Here is a 21,580-nt window from a genome sequence, read left to right on the forward strand (position 1 = left end):
TCAAAGTTAATGGAAGAGGAAGGCAGACCATATTGCATATACCTGACTTTTTGAAGTAGTAAGACTAAAAGAGTTAAGAAAGTAATTCTGAAGACAGTTATCAGCACAGCAGTTTATGAGCATAACTCTTCTTTTGCACTTACTAAGGTTTGTAGAATACACAAAATGGATGCCTGAAGCTACGTTAGTACTTGAAGTATTCTTCTAGTTTTCCACGATCCCTCACTTTGACTCCTAATTGCTTACTTTATTAAGAAAAAGACAATTGGCTGTCCTTGAAATAGTGGTTAAATATTCACTTTGGCTGTGGACTTCTGACCTGTAGGCAAAAATAGTAGTTCTTACAGAGATTCTAACGGCAACATCTTTCCTGAATAAAGAAAAGAGCTGTTGTCTTGGAACAATACTTTTTAATCAAGGGAGAAAGATGGATTCAATTAAAATTACCCAATGCAAACAGGTGAAAGATGGTTTGGATTTTCTAGGATGTTGGTTTAAGATCATTCCTTTTATCACTGAGATTATGCAAAGCTTCACTTGAATCTTCACAGCCCTTCAACCACAACCTGGGACATGCAATCCCCCTTATTTAGGAGCACCTAGTCAGATAAAACTTCTCTACCTGGTGAATTCCCAAATTTTGCAATTCTGATTTCATTGCACAAGCCCCATCCTCAACAATCAAAACAAAAAAACCCACAACTTTGCATCTGTATGTGTAACTACAGTAGCTCTCCTACTTAGGACCATCATTCCTTTACAAGGTACATGAAGCCCTTCAGTTTCCTCTTTTCATCTACTGCTTAAACTTCCATCTAGGGTTGTCTCCTTACTTTGGCCTGGGACAAAAGCAAAGTTACTTTGATATCTAATGCTGCAACTTCTGATTCAGAGATCAGCAACAAGAAAAATCTTTTTTACCTCAAGTATACATCCTTTTCAGTTTCCAGCACTCTCCCCATCCCCAAATCTCAGGTTTCAGTTTCTGGCTTTACCCCAGCATGCTCAGCTTCAATAGTCTTTCAGCTGTCTTACCCTTCTCTTTCATAAGCTCTATCATCCCACCCTCGAATCACCTCCTTCATTCCCTCGGGTCCTCTAGTCTTCCATCTCAGCTCCTCTAGTATCTGCACAGCTGCACTCTTCTCACCATCTGCAACCCCTTGCGTGATTCATCATCAAATGTAACAGACCATGATTATTCACTATTTGAAAAGCTACAGTGGAATTTACATCTGTGTCTGGAAGAGATTCAAGAAGCCTGAATTCGCCTTCTTAGTGGAGAAGAACACCACTGTGTATTTTCTGTGGTTTTATTTCCACTGATTAACTTCATTCCCTGCCCAGACATACTAGCAAAGTATATTTGATAACCTAAATTCAGCTTAGTAAAATTTACATCCAATAAAAGAGACTGACCTTCAGAAAAGATATTACAGATTAAGGCCCTTTCTTCTGGAAATTAATTGAGTAATCCCAAGGAGCTAGCTTTTGTACGCTTCTACCAGTAGACTAATGCCTTCTATAAACAGCACCTGGAGTTGCTTGGTTTACTTATTCTTCAGTGTATTACAATTTTGCTCATTCCTTCAGAGTATTTTTACACGCTCCCATTGCTCAGTGATTACATTTAAATAATAAAAAACCCTACTAAAAATAAACTAAGTTTGATTTAATGGCGTGCCACAACTCAGAGTACCCAGAGTGGAATGTGAATCAAATTTTTTTTTTTTTTTTTTGACAACAACAAAAAAGAGTGAAAGAAGTCTTCGGTTTTGTTCCAATAATTTACAAATTCCTACCATAAGAAGCTTTTCTGCATGACAAATATATCACCCAGAAACAAAGTTTCCATTGAATTAACATTGCGGACTGAAGTCCTAGCAACAGGTATGAATGCAATGAATCTACATCTTTTGGCAAATGGACATCAAGTACTTGTGCTTCCAAGCTACTGACATGTCAGAGGATATACTTGGTTCACATGACTTCACAGTTCTAAATCAGGTCACTTGCTACAGTATAGAGATCACAAGCTCACACTCCTGCATGATCAAAAACATCAAAATATAACCAATTATTTTCCTGACATCTAAGTTCTCTGCTCATCCTTCACATGATGTAAAGGGTATCTACTTACTGGTTTAACAGCACCATATTAACAATAGTATCACCACTGCTGCCTGCCTGCTACTCCACCTCACTTCCCCACCTTTTTTTTTTTTTTTTTAAAAAAAACAAGGAAGAAACTGAATTACAGCAAGGTGGGGAAAAAAAAAAAAAAAAAAAAAAAAGACAGAAACAACCAACAGACCAACGAAACAGTCAGGACAAGAAATTTTGTTTACAGAATCCCACATATACTTTCATATATTAGTTTGAATTTAATTTGTAAGACATTTTAGCTGACAGAATAGAACTTTGAGAAAGCAGTTACAAGGGGGACAGCACTCACAGCCCTCTGCAGAGCCACACAGAAGTTTCGGGTTGCAAAATAAAGTTGCATTAAGAGTACAGCCAGCTTAAGTAACTAATAGCTCCATGACATCAAAAGGATATCCCTGCCGTAGCTCTGACATTGTCAGTCTTGTGCCTTTACTCTCCCCTCTTCATTTCCAGCCACGTAACTCCAGCCTACCTTTGGGCTGGCTCCCGCACTGTCTGACCTCTCTGGCCACATCTATAAGAGTAAATAAACCAGGGTCAGAGCTCAGGCTTGAGCCATACATGTTAGCATTCTCTCTGACACCATTTGGGCCCACAGCAGCTTGGCATTCTCCCAACCAAATGCCCAGGCCTGGTTAAGGAAACAGCTATCTGTTCTGGGAAGAAGGCTGTTAGGTGTGTGAGGTATTGCCACTTCGCTCTGGGTCCAGAGAACAATCCCCAGCATATTTTATTACCTAGTATAGACACAGCCTCAGTGAAAAAATCTGGCTCATTAAACTGGTAGAAACATAATGCAGGAAAAATGTAAATAGGTTGAGATAGCTGAACGGACTCACTGAAGGGCAGCAGAAAGGAAGGAAGGTTGGCATCCACGTGGCTGGCAGCAAAGGAAAGAAGCATGAAGAGAGAGCATGTCTGATCTTTAACAACAGTTGCTGGATCAGATCAGGCCGTGATGTGCAACCACACCTCTCACTACAAATTTCGTATTTGCAGGGCTGTCAGCAACAACACAGCGAGGGGACAGCTGATTCTGCTTTTTTCATACCCACATATCAGGTAGAAGAGAAATAAAATGACTGATAGCTGCAAACTAAACTCTTCTATCTTCTTCAAGGATAATCACTATTGAACTTCAACAGAATTTATAATATTGAGAAAATGCAATTCCCTGTAACAGTTAGAATTATGGCAGCTCAGTACACTGAAAATCAGGTGCCCAAAACATACATTTAAAAGCTGAGAATTTGGCAGCTGCTTGAAAACATTGGCCTGTTTATGTACAGCCACATCTCTATGGAAGCACAGTACACAAAAAGTACAGCTGCTGCTTTTTTTCAAAAGCAGTATTCTGAGCTGCAAACTATTCTTGTCCCTTACCTATATGTTTTCTAAAGCTGCTACCTGACTTGTTTCTAGTCAGTCTGGCCTGTGTAACTCCACACAGCAGTCTTTTGTTCCACAGTGGATAAGAATAATAATAAATAAAATATTAAAAAATATTTTCAGAGGTAATAAACAGTTCAAAATTCTTACATGCTCTTCTCTGTGGGCAGCTACGTGCAATACGAGTACACACACTGCACCATTTTTAAGTTTCAGGTATATACAGCTTAACAGTATAACTACACTTTATGCCACTGAGCAAAATTTTCAATAACCACCATGTCAGAAACTACCACAGACAGAATGTTCTCCCGTTTACATCGCTCTTTTCTAGTGAAACTGCATTCATACAGCATCTTCCATTTAAAACAAATTTGCCTGGGAAAACCCAGTAATACAGCAAACATACTCCAAACTGGATGTTTACCTACTGGCTAAGAAAAAGATTTGAAAAGTCACATTTAACCATTTCCAACTTTGCCGACTAAACATCACTGTCCGGTATTCTGTGCATACCTATGCTGGTTATTTTTTCCATTTTTTTGTAGGACTACTAACATTCATCATGAATATAATTCTAGCCTCCATGAGAAACATTTTTAAGCTGGCAATGTGTAGCTCCTGTTGTCTTCCCCTGAAAACTGCCCACAAGCCCACAATATTCACTATGACCCGTGCACTGCAACACATAAGAGTGGGTGGATTTGTGGACTGCTGTAATGGAGCATTCCTTGGCCCCATTGCAAAGAATGCCAGCAAGCACTGCCTGGCAATAAAAACAGGAGTCTTTAAACCAGCCCTTCTTGACAAAACTCTCATCTTCTCCCTCTTTCCACCCTCAAATCTAAGTTGTTTCATACTATATTTTTCAATTTAACTACTCCAGGGAATATTTTCCATACATGTTGAATAAATACACGAGGATGCTATGTTATCTTTTATATGAGCCTGCACTATGACTCTAATGTCATGCACTTAATAACATTCTTGCTGAAGCAGCAACACTAACAGGCAAATAGGAAGCATCAACAGTAATTGAAGTCTTCACTTTCAAAGAGATTTTGCTAATAGACAAAAGTTCTTACCATGTGAACACTCTCATTATAGTTTAAATTCAACAGTTTCTTCTGTGAATTGCTGTATCAGTAATTTCTAGTAAATAATTAAAATGAAACAGGCATGTACAGTCTTATTTATGTAACAAAACCAAAACTGCAATACAAGTCTACATGCAGATATTAGAAATTTTTCAGACAGTAGAGCTGTGCTGGATGTGTAGATATAACCATTAAGACAGTAAGACCTGCATCAAAACCTTGACAGAATAGTTTGATTTTTTTTTTTTTTTTTTTTGGTTAAATCTAAATAACATTAGGACAGACTGTGATAACGTTTTTCCATGCAAAATACATCATACTCCAAGCTACTCACAACAGTAAATGCTCTCAGCTCCAGGATTTCATACATATTTGGATGAACAACAATTTACCCAGCCAGCAATTTAGTTGCACACTGAACATCAGCTCTGGTTTCCTTTTACCTACTTACCAACAAACTGGACTACTGAAATCTGAAAACAGTGGACTAACTTGCTTTCACATGCATGTCAGCTGGCTGGAACCAAATGCCAAAAAAACCTTACAACTTCAGTAGCTGCTAAGTGCCAAGTAGCAACACTGAGTTGCTACTCAGGGCAGATGCATCTTTAACCATGTTTCTTTCACCATTTGGGAACTTTAAGTGAATATTTTTTTTAGTTTATAAATACATAAATAAATAAAACCATATGATTGTATATCAACATTTCTAGAGAGGGATAGGTAATTTTCCAAATGCTTGCAAATATTTTTCATATTGTTAGTGTTTCCATATGTATCATTGAACTTGAACTAAAACAATAAATTTAATGAATGTAATACTGCAACAAACTATCCTGTTTGCTTGTTCTCATCTTTCAATCTGCAATGTACAAAAATAAATAAATCATGCTTACAGCACTTTAAAACACAGCAAGCAACCACATAAACCAGTGACGTAACAACTTAAGCCTGTATCAGGATTAGAATTACCAGTGAATTGTATTTTACAATTTGTATTAATCTGTGCAAAAGAAGCCCTTTGCTGGACACAGAAATTATACTTCCTAGATATTTAAAAGACACATGCAATGCACTTATAAATAAATACTGTTTCATAAGCAGAAACCATTAGAACTGGTATGAGGAAGCAGAATCACATTTGGCAACATCTCAATGCAACATACAATCTGGTCACACAACAATCTGCTAAATATCTATTTAGTGTTTTCAAAACATGCCAGATATTATGCTTTTAAGAGAGAGATTTTAGTTTCTAACAATCACTTTTATTTTGAGCATAGAGATGATTTAGAGCTTTATCTTACAGGATAACTACTTTTTCACTCAGTGTCTATTCAGCATTTTACAGACCTGGTCCTGTGAGATGCTGAACACTCTTAAACACTTTTAAAAACTTATAAAATATTAAGAATTCATCTAATTAAGAATTCTACTGGGTAGCGCCTATACACAACTTCCTTCTATGTAAAAGTCCAACACAGCAACAGACGCTACAACATAAGGAAATATTACTTACACTGTTCTCCTGATTGTGCCACCTTTCGTTTGTCAACTATTTGTTTGTACATCTTGCTCAGATTTCTTTCCTTGTCAGTTGGCTACACATTAATCACTCTTTACAGAAACTGTACTGCTGATTTTTTTCTTCTCTAGTTGTACAAAAATATTGCCAAGGTAATTCTCAGTCCATGTATTTACTCACCACTTCACGCAGCATCTTGCAAGGTTGAAACAGAAGCCATTTTCCATATGTTACCCTTCCATTTCACGTGCACATTGGCGATAACAAGGGTCTCTTCATTAATAAAAAAGTGCCAACATTCTTTCTTTAAAATAAAAAAAAAAGTCAACAAGATTTCCCATAGCTTACTAATCTAACTTTATACTGATATCATATAATGTACTGTTTTTTTGTATTCACATCTCTTCAGAAAAAACAACACTGTCACTTCACTTGAGCTAAACCTGTTTTGTTTCGTTTTTTTAAATGGCTGAGGTTGTAAATACAACACTAAGTTTTACAGAAGGACTACAATGACATTCAGCTAACTAGGCTCCGTGACTGGTACATGCCAATATCATTCCAAGCTTTTTTCTTCATGCTAAAAATAAAATAAAATAATAAAATAAAATAAAACAAAACAAAATAAAAATCCCTCAGTTAAGACCACCTCAGTCAAAGCCCTGTGGTATTTTAATTATCTGTTATAAAACAAAATACTTTTACTCCTAAGAAGCGTTCTCACAGAAGTCTAAGTCTTTATGCAGACAGACTGTTATGGATCCTGAGGTACACACATATGTCCCACAAGATGTCTTTGGGGTGTGGTTGGTACTTGAAAGGCCAATTGCAAAGGGAGAGATTTTATTGTTACATACTTTACAAGGCCCATATTGAAAAAAAAAAAAAAGAAAAAAGAAAAAAAAAGGCACATACATAGCTATATAAAAATAAATACTGTTTTGATTAAGTTGACTCCCCTGTCCACTCAACTCAAAAAAAAAAAACAAAACAAATTTAGGGAGATTTTGCAAGAGCAGACAGATTAAATTAAAAATGTTAAAATTCATGAATGCTGTAAGAACATGTTCATATTTATAATAGATATAAATTCAACGTTGTTTATTTTCCCAGACAAGTAAGGCATTCTCTTCCTCGTCTCATAATAAATATTCCAGTTGCAAGAGAGACAACTAGGAACTGAAATCACAGCATGTAAGCCAAGGCAACGTAAACAAGAAAAAAGCCCTGTTTACAATTTTGAAGAAAGCACTTCTTCTAAAAGCCGAGAATTAAAAAAAACAACAACAAAAAAAAAAAACACACAATTCTTTGCCCTCCTTGATCACTTCAGGTAAACAGTGAACACTGTAATCCAATTTCTAGAACAAGATGAATATCCTAGGCCACTTATCCTACTGTGCTGTAGGACACTATCTTCTCTAATGCTTTTGTAACACTGAACACAAAATATTAAAAACATAATGACACAAAAATCTCAACAGAAGTGCAACCCCTATTCTTTACTTTAGATTTCATAATTCCCTGTGAGAGGACTATTTTGAATGGCATGAACAGAAAATGAAGACATTAAAAAAGCAACAACAGCAAAACTGAACTGCAAAAGAGAAAAAGGCTTTCAAGATGTACAAGATTATCACAGGCAAGCAAGACTCTCTATGCCGCGTGAATGTACAGGATGAGAGTCAATACAAGGCATCAGCAGATTGATAAGAACTTTTTTTTGGACTATGTCAAGTGCTCCTTCCAAACATGGGAAAAGCAAGAGAGCATGCTGGCCACACAGTTGTACAAACCTCTGATAAGGTCTGGGCACACACTCATCCTTCTGAAACAATACCTTGCACTACTTAAAATCCAACAAGTTGCCACGAAAGGTATCTGAGAGCCAAGGGCTGCTGGATGGACAGCTAATGCCAACTAACAAAGGTTATGATACTGGTTTAGCTTAGCGTAGGCTTGTGACCACATCACATGAAGCACCGCTGCCGTCAGTTTCAGCATGAGACCAGGTATACTCAGTGTTAGGGCAGCACTTCAGAGCTTTTAAGTGAAACACTTTTCAGTTTTGCTACCTGCAAAGACCACGTGAATCACAACCCTACAATCTGTGTTCAATGCTATTAGGGAAGTCAGTGCACGTTCTGTAACACAAGCACAGTTTGATTAAACCTTTCTGTCCCAGCAAAACTTATGCAACGTCTTTATTTGTGAAGTACTACTAAGGCATCCAATGCCACTGTAGTGCCAAACATTGTTAGTCCAGATAATCCTGGCTGACAATGCCTGTACTCATATGGCTTTTATCTGAGAGCTTAGGAGCAGCTACTCATGCCAGTGAGACTGTGCTAATCTTAATATGAATACACAAGGCGAGACCTTGTAACACTTCTTTCCATTTCTGTTTGAACGTTATCTTTTCCACCTGCCTTTCAGACGGCAAGTGGACAGCCTGGGAGGGACCATCAGGAAACACAATTTGCTTGTCAAACCAACAATAGTTGATACAGGGGGAGCTCCCACAGACCCACTCCTTGCTCCACAGGTATCCTGCTCTGATCATGAAAAAAGCACACCTTGACCAGCCAAGCCATGGCAACCTCCAAGTACAAATCCTCCATCTGGTTCCCAAACGGGACAGGCAATTCAAATGGGCCACATCGAGGCGACAGGACAGCACCAAGCTGGCACCTTGTGTGCCAGGACATCACCTCCTATCTCTCTATTCCCTGAGTCCCAGCACCCTGATGCCTCCCTGAAGTTTCCAGAATTGGTTTTTGGTCTAGAAACACAAGCCTCAAACACCAGGGATGCCCCTGCTTGCCCTTGGACCCCCAGGATACAGCCCAGCAGCAGAACATGGCAGTAACATGAAGTAAAACCAAACTAAATCAAACCCAACCAATTCAAACCCAACCCATCCACAAAATCACTGTGTCCCAGAATGGCTGGGGTTGGAAGGGACCTCTGGAGATCACTCACTCCAACCCCCCACTGAGCAGGATCACCTGGAGCACACTGTTCAGGATGGCATCCAGGTGAGTTTTGAATGTCTCCAGAGAAGGTGACTGCACAGCCTCCTTGGGCAGCCTGTGCCCGTGCTCTATCACCCTCACTGTGAAGAAGTGTCCCCTCATCTCCACACTAAACCAATCCAAACTAAACCAAACTGATCAAACCAACCCAAGCCAACTCCCCCCAAAACAAGCCAAAATAAACCAAACCAACCCAAATCCCCCCCCCCCCAAAAAAAAAACCAACAAATTGAACCAAACCAACCCAAACTAAACCAAACACACCATCCCAAACTAAAGCAAACCAACCCAACCAACCCAAACTATCCCAAACTAACCCAAACCATCCCAACCCATCCCAAACTAATCCAACACAAGTTAAACCAACCCCATCGAACTGAACCAAGCCAACTTAAACCCGACCAACCCAAACTAGCCCAACTCAGACCAGCCCAATCCCACCCTCCGGCCCCGGCCGGGCGCCCCCCGCCGCCCCGTACCGTGCTCAGGCCCTGCCCGCAGCCGCCCGTGGAGGCGCTGCCACCGCCCGCGGCCGCCGGGCGCCCATGGGCGCGGGGGGCGGGGCCCGGCCGCGATGGCGGCGCCTCCCAACGGCCGCTGCCCGTGGGGGGGGCGGGGGGCTGAGGGCGGGGGGGCGGCGGCGCCGCGTCCTGAGCCCGAACAGCGGCGGCGGCGGCGGGGTGACAGGTACCGGAAGTGAGGTCGCGGCACACACCTCCCGCCGCGGGCGCGCGCCATTGGCTGGGCGCGGGGAGGGGAGAGCGGCGCGGGCGGGCGCAGCGCGGGCGGCTCGGTGTGCCCACCCCCCGCTCCCGGCGGCCGTGTGGGGGCCAGGGAGGGCGAGGAGGGCCCCGAGGGGCTTGGTGTACTGGGAATTAATCCCAGGCAGCACTTGGTACACACACACACACCCCTTGAATAAAAGCCCAAGGAAAGCTGTGTGAAGGCCTTTGATTTCTTGACTCTCGTAAATCCTCAAAAGGTAGCACAAGCCGCAAGCGCTGTGGTTTGGCTTATCCCCCTTCTGCTTGTTCACTGCTCCATGCATACCGTGTTTCTCGATTATCCTCGTAATTGTTGTGGTTATCACTACAGAAAAAAAAATCACTAGATTACTTTTTAAATAGTAAACTACATTTTTATTTTCATGTTCTCACTCATTACTGGCTGTAGTAGCTAAAGACAGGGATGTCAGGAGGAGAGAACACAGCCTGTTTCATGCATTTACAACAGGAAGTTCATTTACTTGTATCGCACATGCACACGGGGCTTCTGCTTATTTTTACTGCATAGAATCACACTTTATGATAGCTCAGAAAACAGAAATGGGACCAGAATGGAAGGAAAGAGCTCTGCACTGAAGACACCCTACTGCAGCAAACACCATAGATCATTAAGGTTGGAAGAGACCTCCGAGATTATCTGGGCCATCTTCGGTTCTGTACATTTCTTAGCCGCTAGGTTAAGCACTTGGACCTGGATGCTGGAGCATTCACTACAGAAACAGCAATGAAAAGAGGGTGGAAAACACCCAGAAGGCATGTCTCAGTGAAAAGTAGCAAAAGGCACTATTAACAGCAGAAAACTGAAGCTAAGGAATGCTGACACATTTATAGTAAGTTAAGGCTTCTTCAAAGTGGTTTTGGTCACAGCCTGACTTCACAACCAGTCGTGCTGCTCCAAGTTCCATCCTAAACCAGGCCAACACCCAATGCTGCAAGAATCAGCCGGTTTAGAAAGTTAATTCCTAATTTTAACACCTACATATTTCCTCACAGTGTGTGTGTAAGAGAGCTCAGCTGATAACGAGGATCAGGGACTATAAAAGATCTTATCTGAGCAGATGAGCTTTGTATTGTATGCTTTTGTTTCTGTTTGTTCTCCCTGTCCCTACCTTCCCTCCTCCCCCCAATATATCCAAACATAATGAGTTTCTGTACAATTACAAATACATATTGTTTAGATTGGGTACTTGATCAGCTCTTAAAAACAGAACTCTTTCCCCTCTTGTTGTGTTAAGGAAGCTGTGGAGAGTGAGGGCACTAAGTGTCTACAGTGAACTAGCTTTAGGTGGTCTGTCCACATGCATGCGACTACTACTGGTCTTGGAGATGACAAGCACTACGGTGAAATTCTCAGAAAGAAAGAAAGAAATCTTCATCTCGTACTGGGTCACACATAATGTGATCCCCAATTCAGTAAAACCATGAAAATATTTATTGAAATTTAAAATGATCTGTGGGCTGTTTCCTGTTGACAAACTACAGGTTCCCCACCGCATGCTTACTGACAATCAAGATCACAGCAGCCTCCATCTGCAGCACAGTCAGTGAAGAGGACCACAATATCCAAGACATGGAGGAGAACTCTACTCAGCCCTACACTGGAAATGTTTTCCTTTCAATAGGTTGTGTATGTTTTGTCCATGTAAGTGGCTGGTGTTGCAGACCGTATCTGCAGTAAAGAAGGAAAATGTATCCCACATTTCAAGTATTATCCAGGAGACCAGATTGATTCCTTTGGTGCTGAAAGTGATTTTTGTGTGTACCTTGCATAAATCTGTATCGCAGTTTGAATCTTAATAACATACTAAATGTTGTAAACACCCATTAGCTACTTAAATGTGCAAGCTTTTAGAAATCTGAAATTAGATTATTTACCAGGCTTTTAGATGGAATAAGCTTTAATTACTGTTATATTCTATTAATATGCAATAACCATATTGGTGTTGCCGAACAGATTGACAGTTGTGAAACAAGCAGTCAGACTTGTGCAGTAGCTGATTTTCCATCTTTTCAGCATCCAGCTGGTTTTGTCAGAGGTCACACACAGCATTTCTGTAATAAAATGTTTTCATTTGTAAAACAAAAATGCCTGTTTGGTTGTTAAACAACAGGCAGGAAGTTTTGTAACAGCTATGTGGAAGGAGATGAGCAGATTCAGCCAGACTGTGGATCAGAATTTTGGGAAACGGACGAGAACAGCAAAAGCTCGTTGTGCCTTTACCACCTCCTCCAGCTCCCAGTGACATGCAGGAAGTGGGCTGCCCCTGCGCTCAAATATTTGCTGTGGTTTCTCTTGCTGATCCAGTGATAGGAATTTTAACAGACGATGAGCCTCAGTTTTGCTGTGTCATCACGAAAGGCTTACCTAACAAGGTCAGGATAAGAAGTAAAATGGGGGCTTCCCATTTAGGTATTTATCTGAACAGAAAAACAGCATATCCGGCGTTTCATAAGGTGGAATAGCACATACGTGGTTCAGTTTCTCTTTATGTGACTACAAAAGTTTTACTGAACTACTGTTTATTCAATTGAAATTATTTTAATATTACTGAATTATTAAAGTAAGTGGCCAGGCTCTCACAAGAGCAAGCTTCATGAACAGAAGTCCCTACCAAGTATATAAAAACTTTTGAGTGTAATTTAAGACTTTCTATGCATATTTTTGTTCAGGCTGAATCCTGCCCCTTTGTGATTGGTCGGAATAGCTCAAAGACAAAAGTCCCAAGTGATAATGAATGGAAGATGATGCCGTGATTTCTTTCAGTTAAATACATAGCTTATATGCATATATGGTAGGGAGATTACTGTTAAAAGAGCAGTTCTCTCTCCAAATCAACCCACTTAAACAAGCAAAGGAGCTGTTGAAACAGAGGAGAGCTGTGACATGCCCATCCTGATCTTTTTTTTGCTGAAGCCCTGTCCCAGCATAGCAGTTGTTTTACTGAAAGGTCTGTGCTGCTGGGTTTTGTTGCTGTTTTAGAGCACGCTGGTTGGTTTTAGATGCAGGTCTCTGGGCTGGATTAGAACAAAGTTCTATGTCAGGTAAATTAACAGGTTTAAGATAAATCATCTCAGGCTCATGTGCCTCATTTTAATTTGACAGGTTCTGAAGAGAACCAGGGTACAGGTTACAGGTTTACACAAGTCTAATTTTCCACAAAACTCTCTATATATTGGATTATTTTTAGCCTAAACCAAGGCTTAATTTTTCAACAAAATAAGGGATTAAAGTTTTTATTTATATTTAATTTTCATTATGGATGTTTACCATGACATATCATCAATGTAAAGTGTGGACCCAGCCATTCAAATCATCTCTATCCATATTTGAAAGTGACTTTACCATTACCTCTTATTTGCTGGTGAAATATTTCATTATTTGTCAGAGTCTCAAGATCAGACATTCCAGATGTCAGTACATCTCTTCTGATGAGAAAATTGTGGAATTACGTTTGTTGATTTGTTATTTTTGTTTGTTTGTTTTTTAACATGATAGTTCTCCCATCATTATAACTGTAACCATTTCATTTCTCCATTTTAATGAAAAAAAGTTGTTTTTTTTTTGAAGAAAAGCTGTTAGTGGTACGCAAGCACCTCTCTTACAGTAACAAAGGATGCACACATTAAGGGTAAATGGAAAGAGAGGAGATGAACAGCCCCCACCATGGTCTTCCTGAGGGAAAGCTCACACTTGACCCAACTGCAGGGGAACCGTAGGGGAAAGTATCAGCTTAAAAACAGTGTATGGGAAAAAACAATTACTCCTAACCCTCAGCTGTTATGTTATTCAGCTTCTGAAATGCACCCTACAATGTCATCAGAATCCCTTCTTCATCCAGTGTAAGACTCCTTTTCTATGCATTTCGGTTTCACTAAGCAGATTGAATACTATTTGAAGGTTTCCTATTTCAAAGACAGTGTTTCTTTTCCTCTCCAGGCTTCTCACTCCTTACAGCTTTTGCTCTGTTCTTTCAGTGAAGTCTTTGCTGCCTCTTTTTCTCCAGTCTCTGTTTCACATTCAGTGTTTTATCTATCATGCCGTGATTCTCTTCTTGGGTGACATCTTTAAAATCTCTGTCATCACCACCATAACTGTGCTTCATATCTTATTCATTACTTGATTGTTGCAACACCTTTTTTTGGCCTCCATTCTTCCCACTCTCCAGTCAAAGCTATTCTTTACTGTCCCTCTCAAGCCTCTTCAGCATTTGCACCAGCTCTGTACCTCTTTCTGATGGCTGCATCCAATTCTCAACCCTTCTTTCCCATAAGACCATGTGCACTGCCTGCTGTCCCTTAATAATCATGCTAAAATCTACACTTTTCCCGAAGAGCAAGACAAAACACAGAAGCAGAAAAGAATGCATGGTGGAATTTGCTTCTCAATACAATTACTACCAAGTTATACCTAGTTTTCTTTAGAAAGTATACTGCATTCATTTATATACCTCTGCAGCATGTGCGTATGCCTAGATTAGCGTACACCCCAAGTGGTAAATTCTCCCAGCATACTTCAGTCAATACTTATTTATTCTCGTCTGGCTTTAGTTGTAGCCTTAATCTAAGGTTCAATAGTTTCTATGCCTTTGCTCATGTATTATGCAGAGTTCAGGAAGTGAATGTAAATGTCGTGCTTCCCATGATCTCAGCTCTTTGCAAGTAATTCAGTCCAGACACAGAAATTAGAACTGAACTTGGAAGTTATGTTTGCCTCCATACTAACCACATACACTTCATTCTTCATGCACCAAAGGTATAAATACATGTATTTAGCAAGCAGATGCTGTGATTTTAAAAGCTGTGTTATTGCCAGAGCACCTAAGGAGACTCAGCGTGAATCATGTGCACTTATGTTTGTTTAGGTGCAAAGTCCAGTGACTTGGCTTAAGCTCCTTTTGAAGGTGAGTTTAAAGCTAAGCTCCCAGATTTTTTTATTTTGTTTTTTAACTGAGGCAATTAAAGTACAGGTTGCATGCTGCTTTGAGATTGGCAGCACGTGGCAAGCAGGTTGAAAACACACCAGGCATTACTAGGACTTTTTATCCACTGCAGTGCATTTTCCAGAGCCCATCTAAACCACACTTTTACACAGCTCCAAGATCCTTAATGCAAGGGGTTTCTCTTCCTAGTCATTTTAAGTGTATCGTATCAAGTAAAAAATTTGAGTTGGGTGCTAGGGTGTGTGAAATCTGAGACTTACTCAAAGCAATTAGCTGAGTAACTATTCATCTTAAATTGTTTTCCTACCATGTTTTCAGGCCATGACTAACTCCCACTGTGCTACACCCATCTTTTCCAGCATTCATGACTGATATTTTGAGCATATGCTAGAAGAACACTTTATGAAGAACAAACATATATTTCATTTTGGGACCCTTTGCTCAATTATTACATGCCTACTAGGTAGATTTTTAAGCAAAAGAAGCATACATGCAGTTGGGCTGATGCTTTTCAGGTGCCACTTCTTGCTTCACACTTCACAATTATTACATGCCTACTAGGTAGATTTTTAAGCAAAAGAAGCATACATGCAGTTGGGCTGATGCTTTTCAGGTGCCACTTCTTGCTTCACGCTTCAGTTGTTCACGTCCTCATTCAGATATTTCTCACCATTCTTTAAATTAGTCAGCTCTGTCATGTGAATATCATAATTAATTACCAAATACATTTTGAAAGCAAGACAGTACTTCAAAAATGGCTTAACATGTTTGACAAAATAATTTGCAAACATTCAGGGCAGGCTCATCTGAGGCCAGCAGCAGAAAGACCATAGTTTTCTGATATTGTGGCCTACCTTTTCTTATCCTCATGCAATGCTGCATCACCCTTCCATTTTCCCACCACCAGCTCTTTGCAGGGCCATGCTGTGAACCAGATCAGGAGGCCTGGTCAGCTGAAAAATAATTTTTAAAAGCTGCAGGAAATAGGAATCATTTCCTGACCTAATTCCTGGCACATCCCCCATGTACCGGAGAGGTGTCATGCTGCAATGAAGGAATGCTGACTGATTCCTTCCATCTGTGGTACCTCTGAAACCTGCCTGGCCCCAAACCATGGTCAGGCCTGACCAGAGAAACAGAGGAGAAGACAGCAGCAGGTGAGCTGAGGAATCAGGAAAGAGAGAGAAGAGCTTGTTTTGTTAGAAGGTGTCTACAGGGAATCCTGAAAAAGAAGGTGATTCTCAAATGGATGAAGAACAAAACCAGTAGATGTCTAGAACCAGCACATGGGGTTGCCCTCTTTACTTGGATGTGAAGAATGTAAACAGCAGCAGGAGCTGTGATGTTCAAAACTCTCTGAATTTAGAAACCTGGAGAGGAAGTATTTCAGCAACACCAAAGCATCCACTGCTAACACTGTATTTATCTAAACTGTAATGAACAACTTTAAATAAGAAGAGCTTATGGAGCTGTGTTTAGCTGGAAGATCTGTGTGGGAGAGGGGTGGATACCTTTGGACTTTGTTAATAATTAAGTGGAGGAGTGTGCTAAAGCCTATGGAATGGATAGTATTGCAGTAAAAATACCATGACTCACTGAAGTCTGAGGTTAACAAACAGACAGAAGTAAACAGTATTGCACATGACAGATCCTTGTGCAGCTAGACCTGTCTCTCTTTAGTGAAACTGTGTCTGAAACGCTTCCTTTGCTTCTGGAAACCTTGTGGAAATAATCTGATACTGAACCTGAGAGAAATAAAACCTGTTGCATTCAGAGTTGGATCCAAATCTAGTGCAGGTTTTTTTTTGTTTGTTTGTTTGATCATTTGTTTTTTGGTAATAATCCCTAAGGTAATATCTTGCCTGTTAAAGAAAAAATACACAAAGAAACCTCATTTTCTCAGATCACTTAGCTCCAAATGCAGTGAGTGCCAGGATAAAAATCTGGATATATAGTTTAAAAAAGGCAACAGCAAAGCATTCTGTGTGTTGCAGGCCTTTCTAATCTGCTTTTCTGTATAGTAGTGTCATCAGGTATTCAGTTTTTCACTGAATTGATTTATGGGTCCTCTCCTATTTTTTTTTAATTGTTATTAATTCTTTCCTATATTAATATAATTTTCTCCCTTTCACCTTCTGTTCATGCCTTGAGGTAACACTCAGTCTGCTGCTACACTTTATAGGAACTGGCAGACCAAATTCATCCTGTTAGTATGCAAAGGAACAAATATTCAGAAGATGTTCTCCTATCAGCTACTTGCTGCTCACGGAGTTTATATGCAGTTTTTATTTGGGTTCCATATTTTGACAGCCATAGCTGGAGACCCCAGAGGTTCCCAAGCCACTGGGAAGCAGCAAGAATGGGACATGAAAAACTAGTAAGTGCCATTCTACAAGAAACTAAGTACAAGAAGCAGAATACAAGAACATTTAATTAGAGACTTTGCATAGATTTCACATCTTTTTAAATCATGCTACCCAATTGCAGTTTCTTTGATTACCTAATCCATCTGCATGTATGCCTGCAAATATTTGCTAAAGAACTCAAAATATTTGCTGTTTATCCTGGGGAGCAGTACTACAAATATTTGTTTAATGTCCTGACTAGGATTTTCAAATGTATCAGCTCTCTCAATATATCTTTAATTTATTTCCAATTAATCTAGAAAGAAAAAAAAATCTATCTTCTGTATTCCTACCCTGTATGTCTCTTTTCGAAATGTTTACATTCTAGGAGTTTACCCATTGAAGATATGCAAAAGAAAATGTGCCCTGTCAGTCTCACACATGTCAACAGGTCTGTCATCTTTAAAAAAAAAAGCCTTTAATGCAATATACCAGTGTACTTGCAGTGAGCTCCCTGCACCACTGAGAAAATGGGGTGAAGACGAGGCACTGTTATGTTATCATAGGGTAAATGAGGCTAAGATTAACCAAGGGTGTGAGTGTGCTGACTTCACCTAATTGCCTGGCAGTGCTGTCTCTCCACTTAAGATTTTACAGTTAGATTAGCTATTACATATTACTGTGCTCTAAGACAAGTGCTTTGGTGTAAATAAAAACAAGAACCTTTTTTTTTTTTTTTTTTTTTTTTTTTTTTTTTTGATCCAAGAAAATTCTCATTTCAACACAGAGTTAAAATTCATCTTTTTCTTTTAAAGGGCCATGCCATAGCTTAATTTTAAGAGGGGAAACTGAGTCACAGAATCACAGAACAGCCAAGGTGGGACGGGACCTCTGGAGGTCATCTGGCCCAGTCTCCTGCAGGGCCACCTCGAGCAGGCTGCCCAGGACTCTGTCCAGGCAGATTTTTAATTATCTCCAATGAGGGAGGCCCCAAAACAATTCCTCAAACCAAGGTGTCTCAGGCTTCATAACTGTACTTTATTGGTATTAGGGCACCAGAGCAATCCTTTGGAATAATGCCAATGTTGCCACTCAGCATTACTGAAAATAGAAAATCCCATTCCCTCCTCTTACTCTTCCTTCAGGCCTATAGCCCTGCCATTTACCTTCTTTGGGCTTTGGTGTTTTTCAGCCCCCTTAGTGAATCAAAATTTGCTTCACTATACTGGCAAAAAGTAGTTTTCTGTAGGTTAGTGGGTTGGGCTGACTCATCCAGGAGGCAACTAACAACAGAGCAGGCCCACAGAAGAGGAGAGGTCCTCAGGACCAGGCAAGAGGAAGCAAGATGCTCCCTGTCACAGCTGTAAGACATTACATCAGTTCAGATGTTTGTTAAACCACACCTTGGAGGAAGGTGGCAAAGGCCACTCACTGGGGATGTTTAAAAGTAGATCAAGGAGTGGTTGAAATCACTGTTGGGTGGCTTGGTTTCTGATACAACCAAGATCAGTTTTATTCCTCTTTTCTTCCCCCTTGTCTCCAAACCCATTCACTGGGGCAGAACCCCCTTAGCAAACACACAGTGTCCTTTCCTGTCCTCTTTAGATGCCCTTTTTAAAGCCCTATTTCTTTTGTAATTTTTGTTTTCTTTTTTATTAGTGTTTTCCATTGACTACCATTTACATAATTATACCAAAGTTCTTGCTCCTGTTAGCCTAAGCAACCATACCAGTTTTGGGGGGCAAAAATGTTACACTTAACCCAGTTTTGTAGCGTGTCATCTGTCTGTCTTTAGTTTTGCCAAAGCAAAAGAGTCCAAGACACCTTAATAGCTTCCATTTGCACCTAGCTGGAGAAAAGACAATGATCTGAATTGGTTGTTATCCCATGATCAGTCCCCTGAACCATATACAGGAAAATTTATGTCATTAAGTAATAAAGCTGAACTATATGTTTAAAAAATGTCTGAGTCAAGCACTGGAATCAAAGTATCCTTAATCCAAAAGCAATTAAATTCTGATTAAAAATAAAAGATTAATACAACAGTGAATTTTAAAAATCTGTGCAGTTCCTCAAGGAACAGTTGGAACAACCAACCTCTTTTCATTTTTCTTTTTTCTGTTTCTACCTCTTATGTTCACTTTTTTTTTATTATTATTTTTTTTCACTCCAGAAATAGAAACTTTACAGCTGGTATATATATTACACTAATGATGCTTTGATTTAAAAATATACCTACAGATGTTAAATTAATCTAGACAGATTTTATTTACCTTTGAGACTTAACTACAGTGTTTTCTTTTGGAAGGCATTCACATTTTTTTTTGGCTCTGTGGTTCATGAAAGTCTGTCTGTCTCTGCATAAATTATGGTTGATTTCATGTTTTTCTCAGACATCCGCTCATGTCCATATGTTTGAAAAATGTATATTATCTACCTGAGGATGTACTTCAACATCTATTTTTAATTTAGTTGCTAATCTGGTGGCTCTGCTTTTTTCTTCTGTAAAAAACTATTAATGTCAAATGGGCCCAAGCCTATCAATTCTATTCTCTAAACAGCCTCCAGTTATAGCTACTCCATGGTGAAAGGACAAAACATACATTAAAAGAGAAGTTTGATAATACATATGTATGAAAATCCACCCTGAATGTTTGCTGTGTCTGTTTGCAGCTCTCTGGACACGTGTGGCTGGACTCTATACAGCTCCAATGTGAAACACCAGGCTGTACCCAGAGCAGCCTGTACCGGATACCAGGTTTCTGATAAGCTCCTGGATACCAAAGATTATTGGACAAATATGTTTCATACAGCAGTGTACTATATTATATTGTTTTTTCCATTCCTGGTCACAAGTCATCATAGGGCTAGAAAAAAATTGATAATTCAATTCCAAGGCTTTGTGGTGCTTCAGCAAAATTAAAACTTACTTTTAAAATATTCATGTACCTTAACAACAACAACAAAATGCTCTTTTTTTTTTTTTTTTTTTTTTTTTTTTTTTCTTTTTCTTCTCATTGGATTACTCACTCAGAGCAATGGGCTAAATACACTGAGCTGTTCTTTGGGGGATTGTGAGGATCAAGCCTCAGTTTCTTGGCAGGCAAGTAATTCATGCCATGCATGCTGCAACCCACCATTGTTATTTTTTATTCACAGCAGGAGAGCAGAATGCTCTACAGCAAGTAAAGGGATATCTCCTCCCCTAGGAGCTTATGCTATAGCAGGAGATAACACCCAGGAGGAGTGGGGGAACATGAGGGTCAAATTAAAGGTCATGATGAAAGCTTGACATGGCATGTATATTTGGCTAATACTGCTTTGAACTTCACATGCTCCATCAATTTTTATGGGTGCTCAGCAGTGGGCAGCTGGCATAAGGAAGGGGAATGTACTGCTGAGGTGTACCAGATGCAGAGACATTGTGGAAGAAACAGAGACCTTCATACTGTATGTTGTTGGCAGTGAAGAATTTTGAGTGGAGCCAGGAGACAGAAGGACACTGTAGACATTTTAGCCCTTTAGTCTCCACAACCTGTCCACCTCATGCCCCACGGGGACTTGTGCAAAATGACAGGGTTTTATCTCTCTGTGTTTTTTTTTTTTTGTTGTTGTTTGTTTGTTTGTTTGTTTTTTTTGGGGGGGGGTTGTAGAAGAGATACAAACCCAGAAAATTATTGAGAGAAAAAATAAAAATAAAAAGAGAGAGAGAAAAAAGAAAACCCCCCAAAAATAACAGGAAAAATATATTCTCATCTTTCTCCAATATCATTACCAAAAGTATCAGTGGTCAACATGGTAAAAATATAGCCTGTAAGAGAGCTAATAAGAGGTCAGTTTTCATGCAGATTGTGTAACAAAGTTATAATCCCCTGTCTCAGGAGTAACATGTATGGATGCATATATTTCTTGTATATATCCACCTTTTATCGATATGCCTCCAAAATCTGTGTCAGAATTTAGAGAGATTAAGACAGAAGCAGAGAATACATAACACATCACCTTATACTAACCTGAGAAGGTAGCATTAAATGTAAAAAAAAACACCTTGCTTTTCAGGAAAAAAAAAAGATAATACCTAACTAACAAAAACACCTTTTTGTTCACATCAGGCAGAACATAGCCTCAGATCTCACATGAGATGGTGCTGATCTTAAGGGATCAATTGGCATGTGTTTTTGGTCCTTCAGCACAAATGGAAGCTACATCTAAAGCACAGCAAAAGAAATTGCTTTGTAGTATCATGCTGTAAGCACATTGATACACTCTCTACAATATCTAGCAAATGCCCTAAACAG

General features: G+C 39.7%; 1 protein-coding gene across 1 annotated transcript in view; it reads right to left on the reverse strand.

Moving 5' to 3' along the window:
* The window catches only part of PPARA (peroxisome proliferator activated receptor alpha), a 35,220-nt gene extending 25,480 nt beyond the window's left edge, over positions 1-9,740 (reverse strand). Inside the window, exons 1-2 of the mRNA XM_032182630.1 lie at positions 9,692-9,740; positions 6,358-6,481 (exon numbers count right to left, since the gene is read on the reverse strand). The gene's annotated coding sequence lies outside the window, so the exon portion shown is untranslated. The remainder of the gene's footprint in view (positions 1-6,357; positions 6,482-9,691) is intronic.
* Between the last annotated feature and the right edge of the window lie 11,840 nt (positions 9,741-21,580).

This window comes from Aythya fuligula, chromosome 1 (assembly GCF_009819795.1).
Source record: "Aythya fuligula isolate bAytFul2 chromosome 1, bAytFul2.pri, whole genome shotgun sequence".
Lineage (NCBI taxonomy): Eukaryota > Metazoa > Chordata > Aves > Anseriformes > Anatidae > Aythya > Aythya fuligula.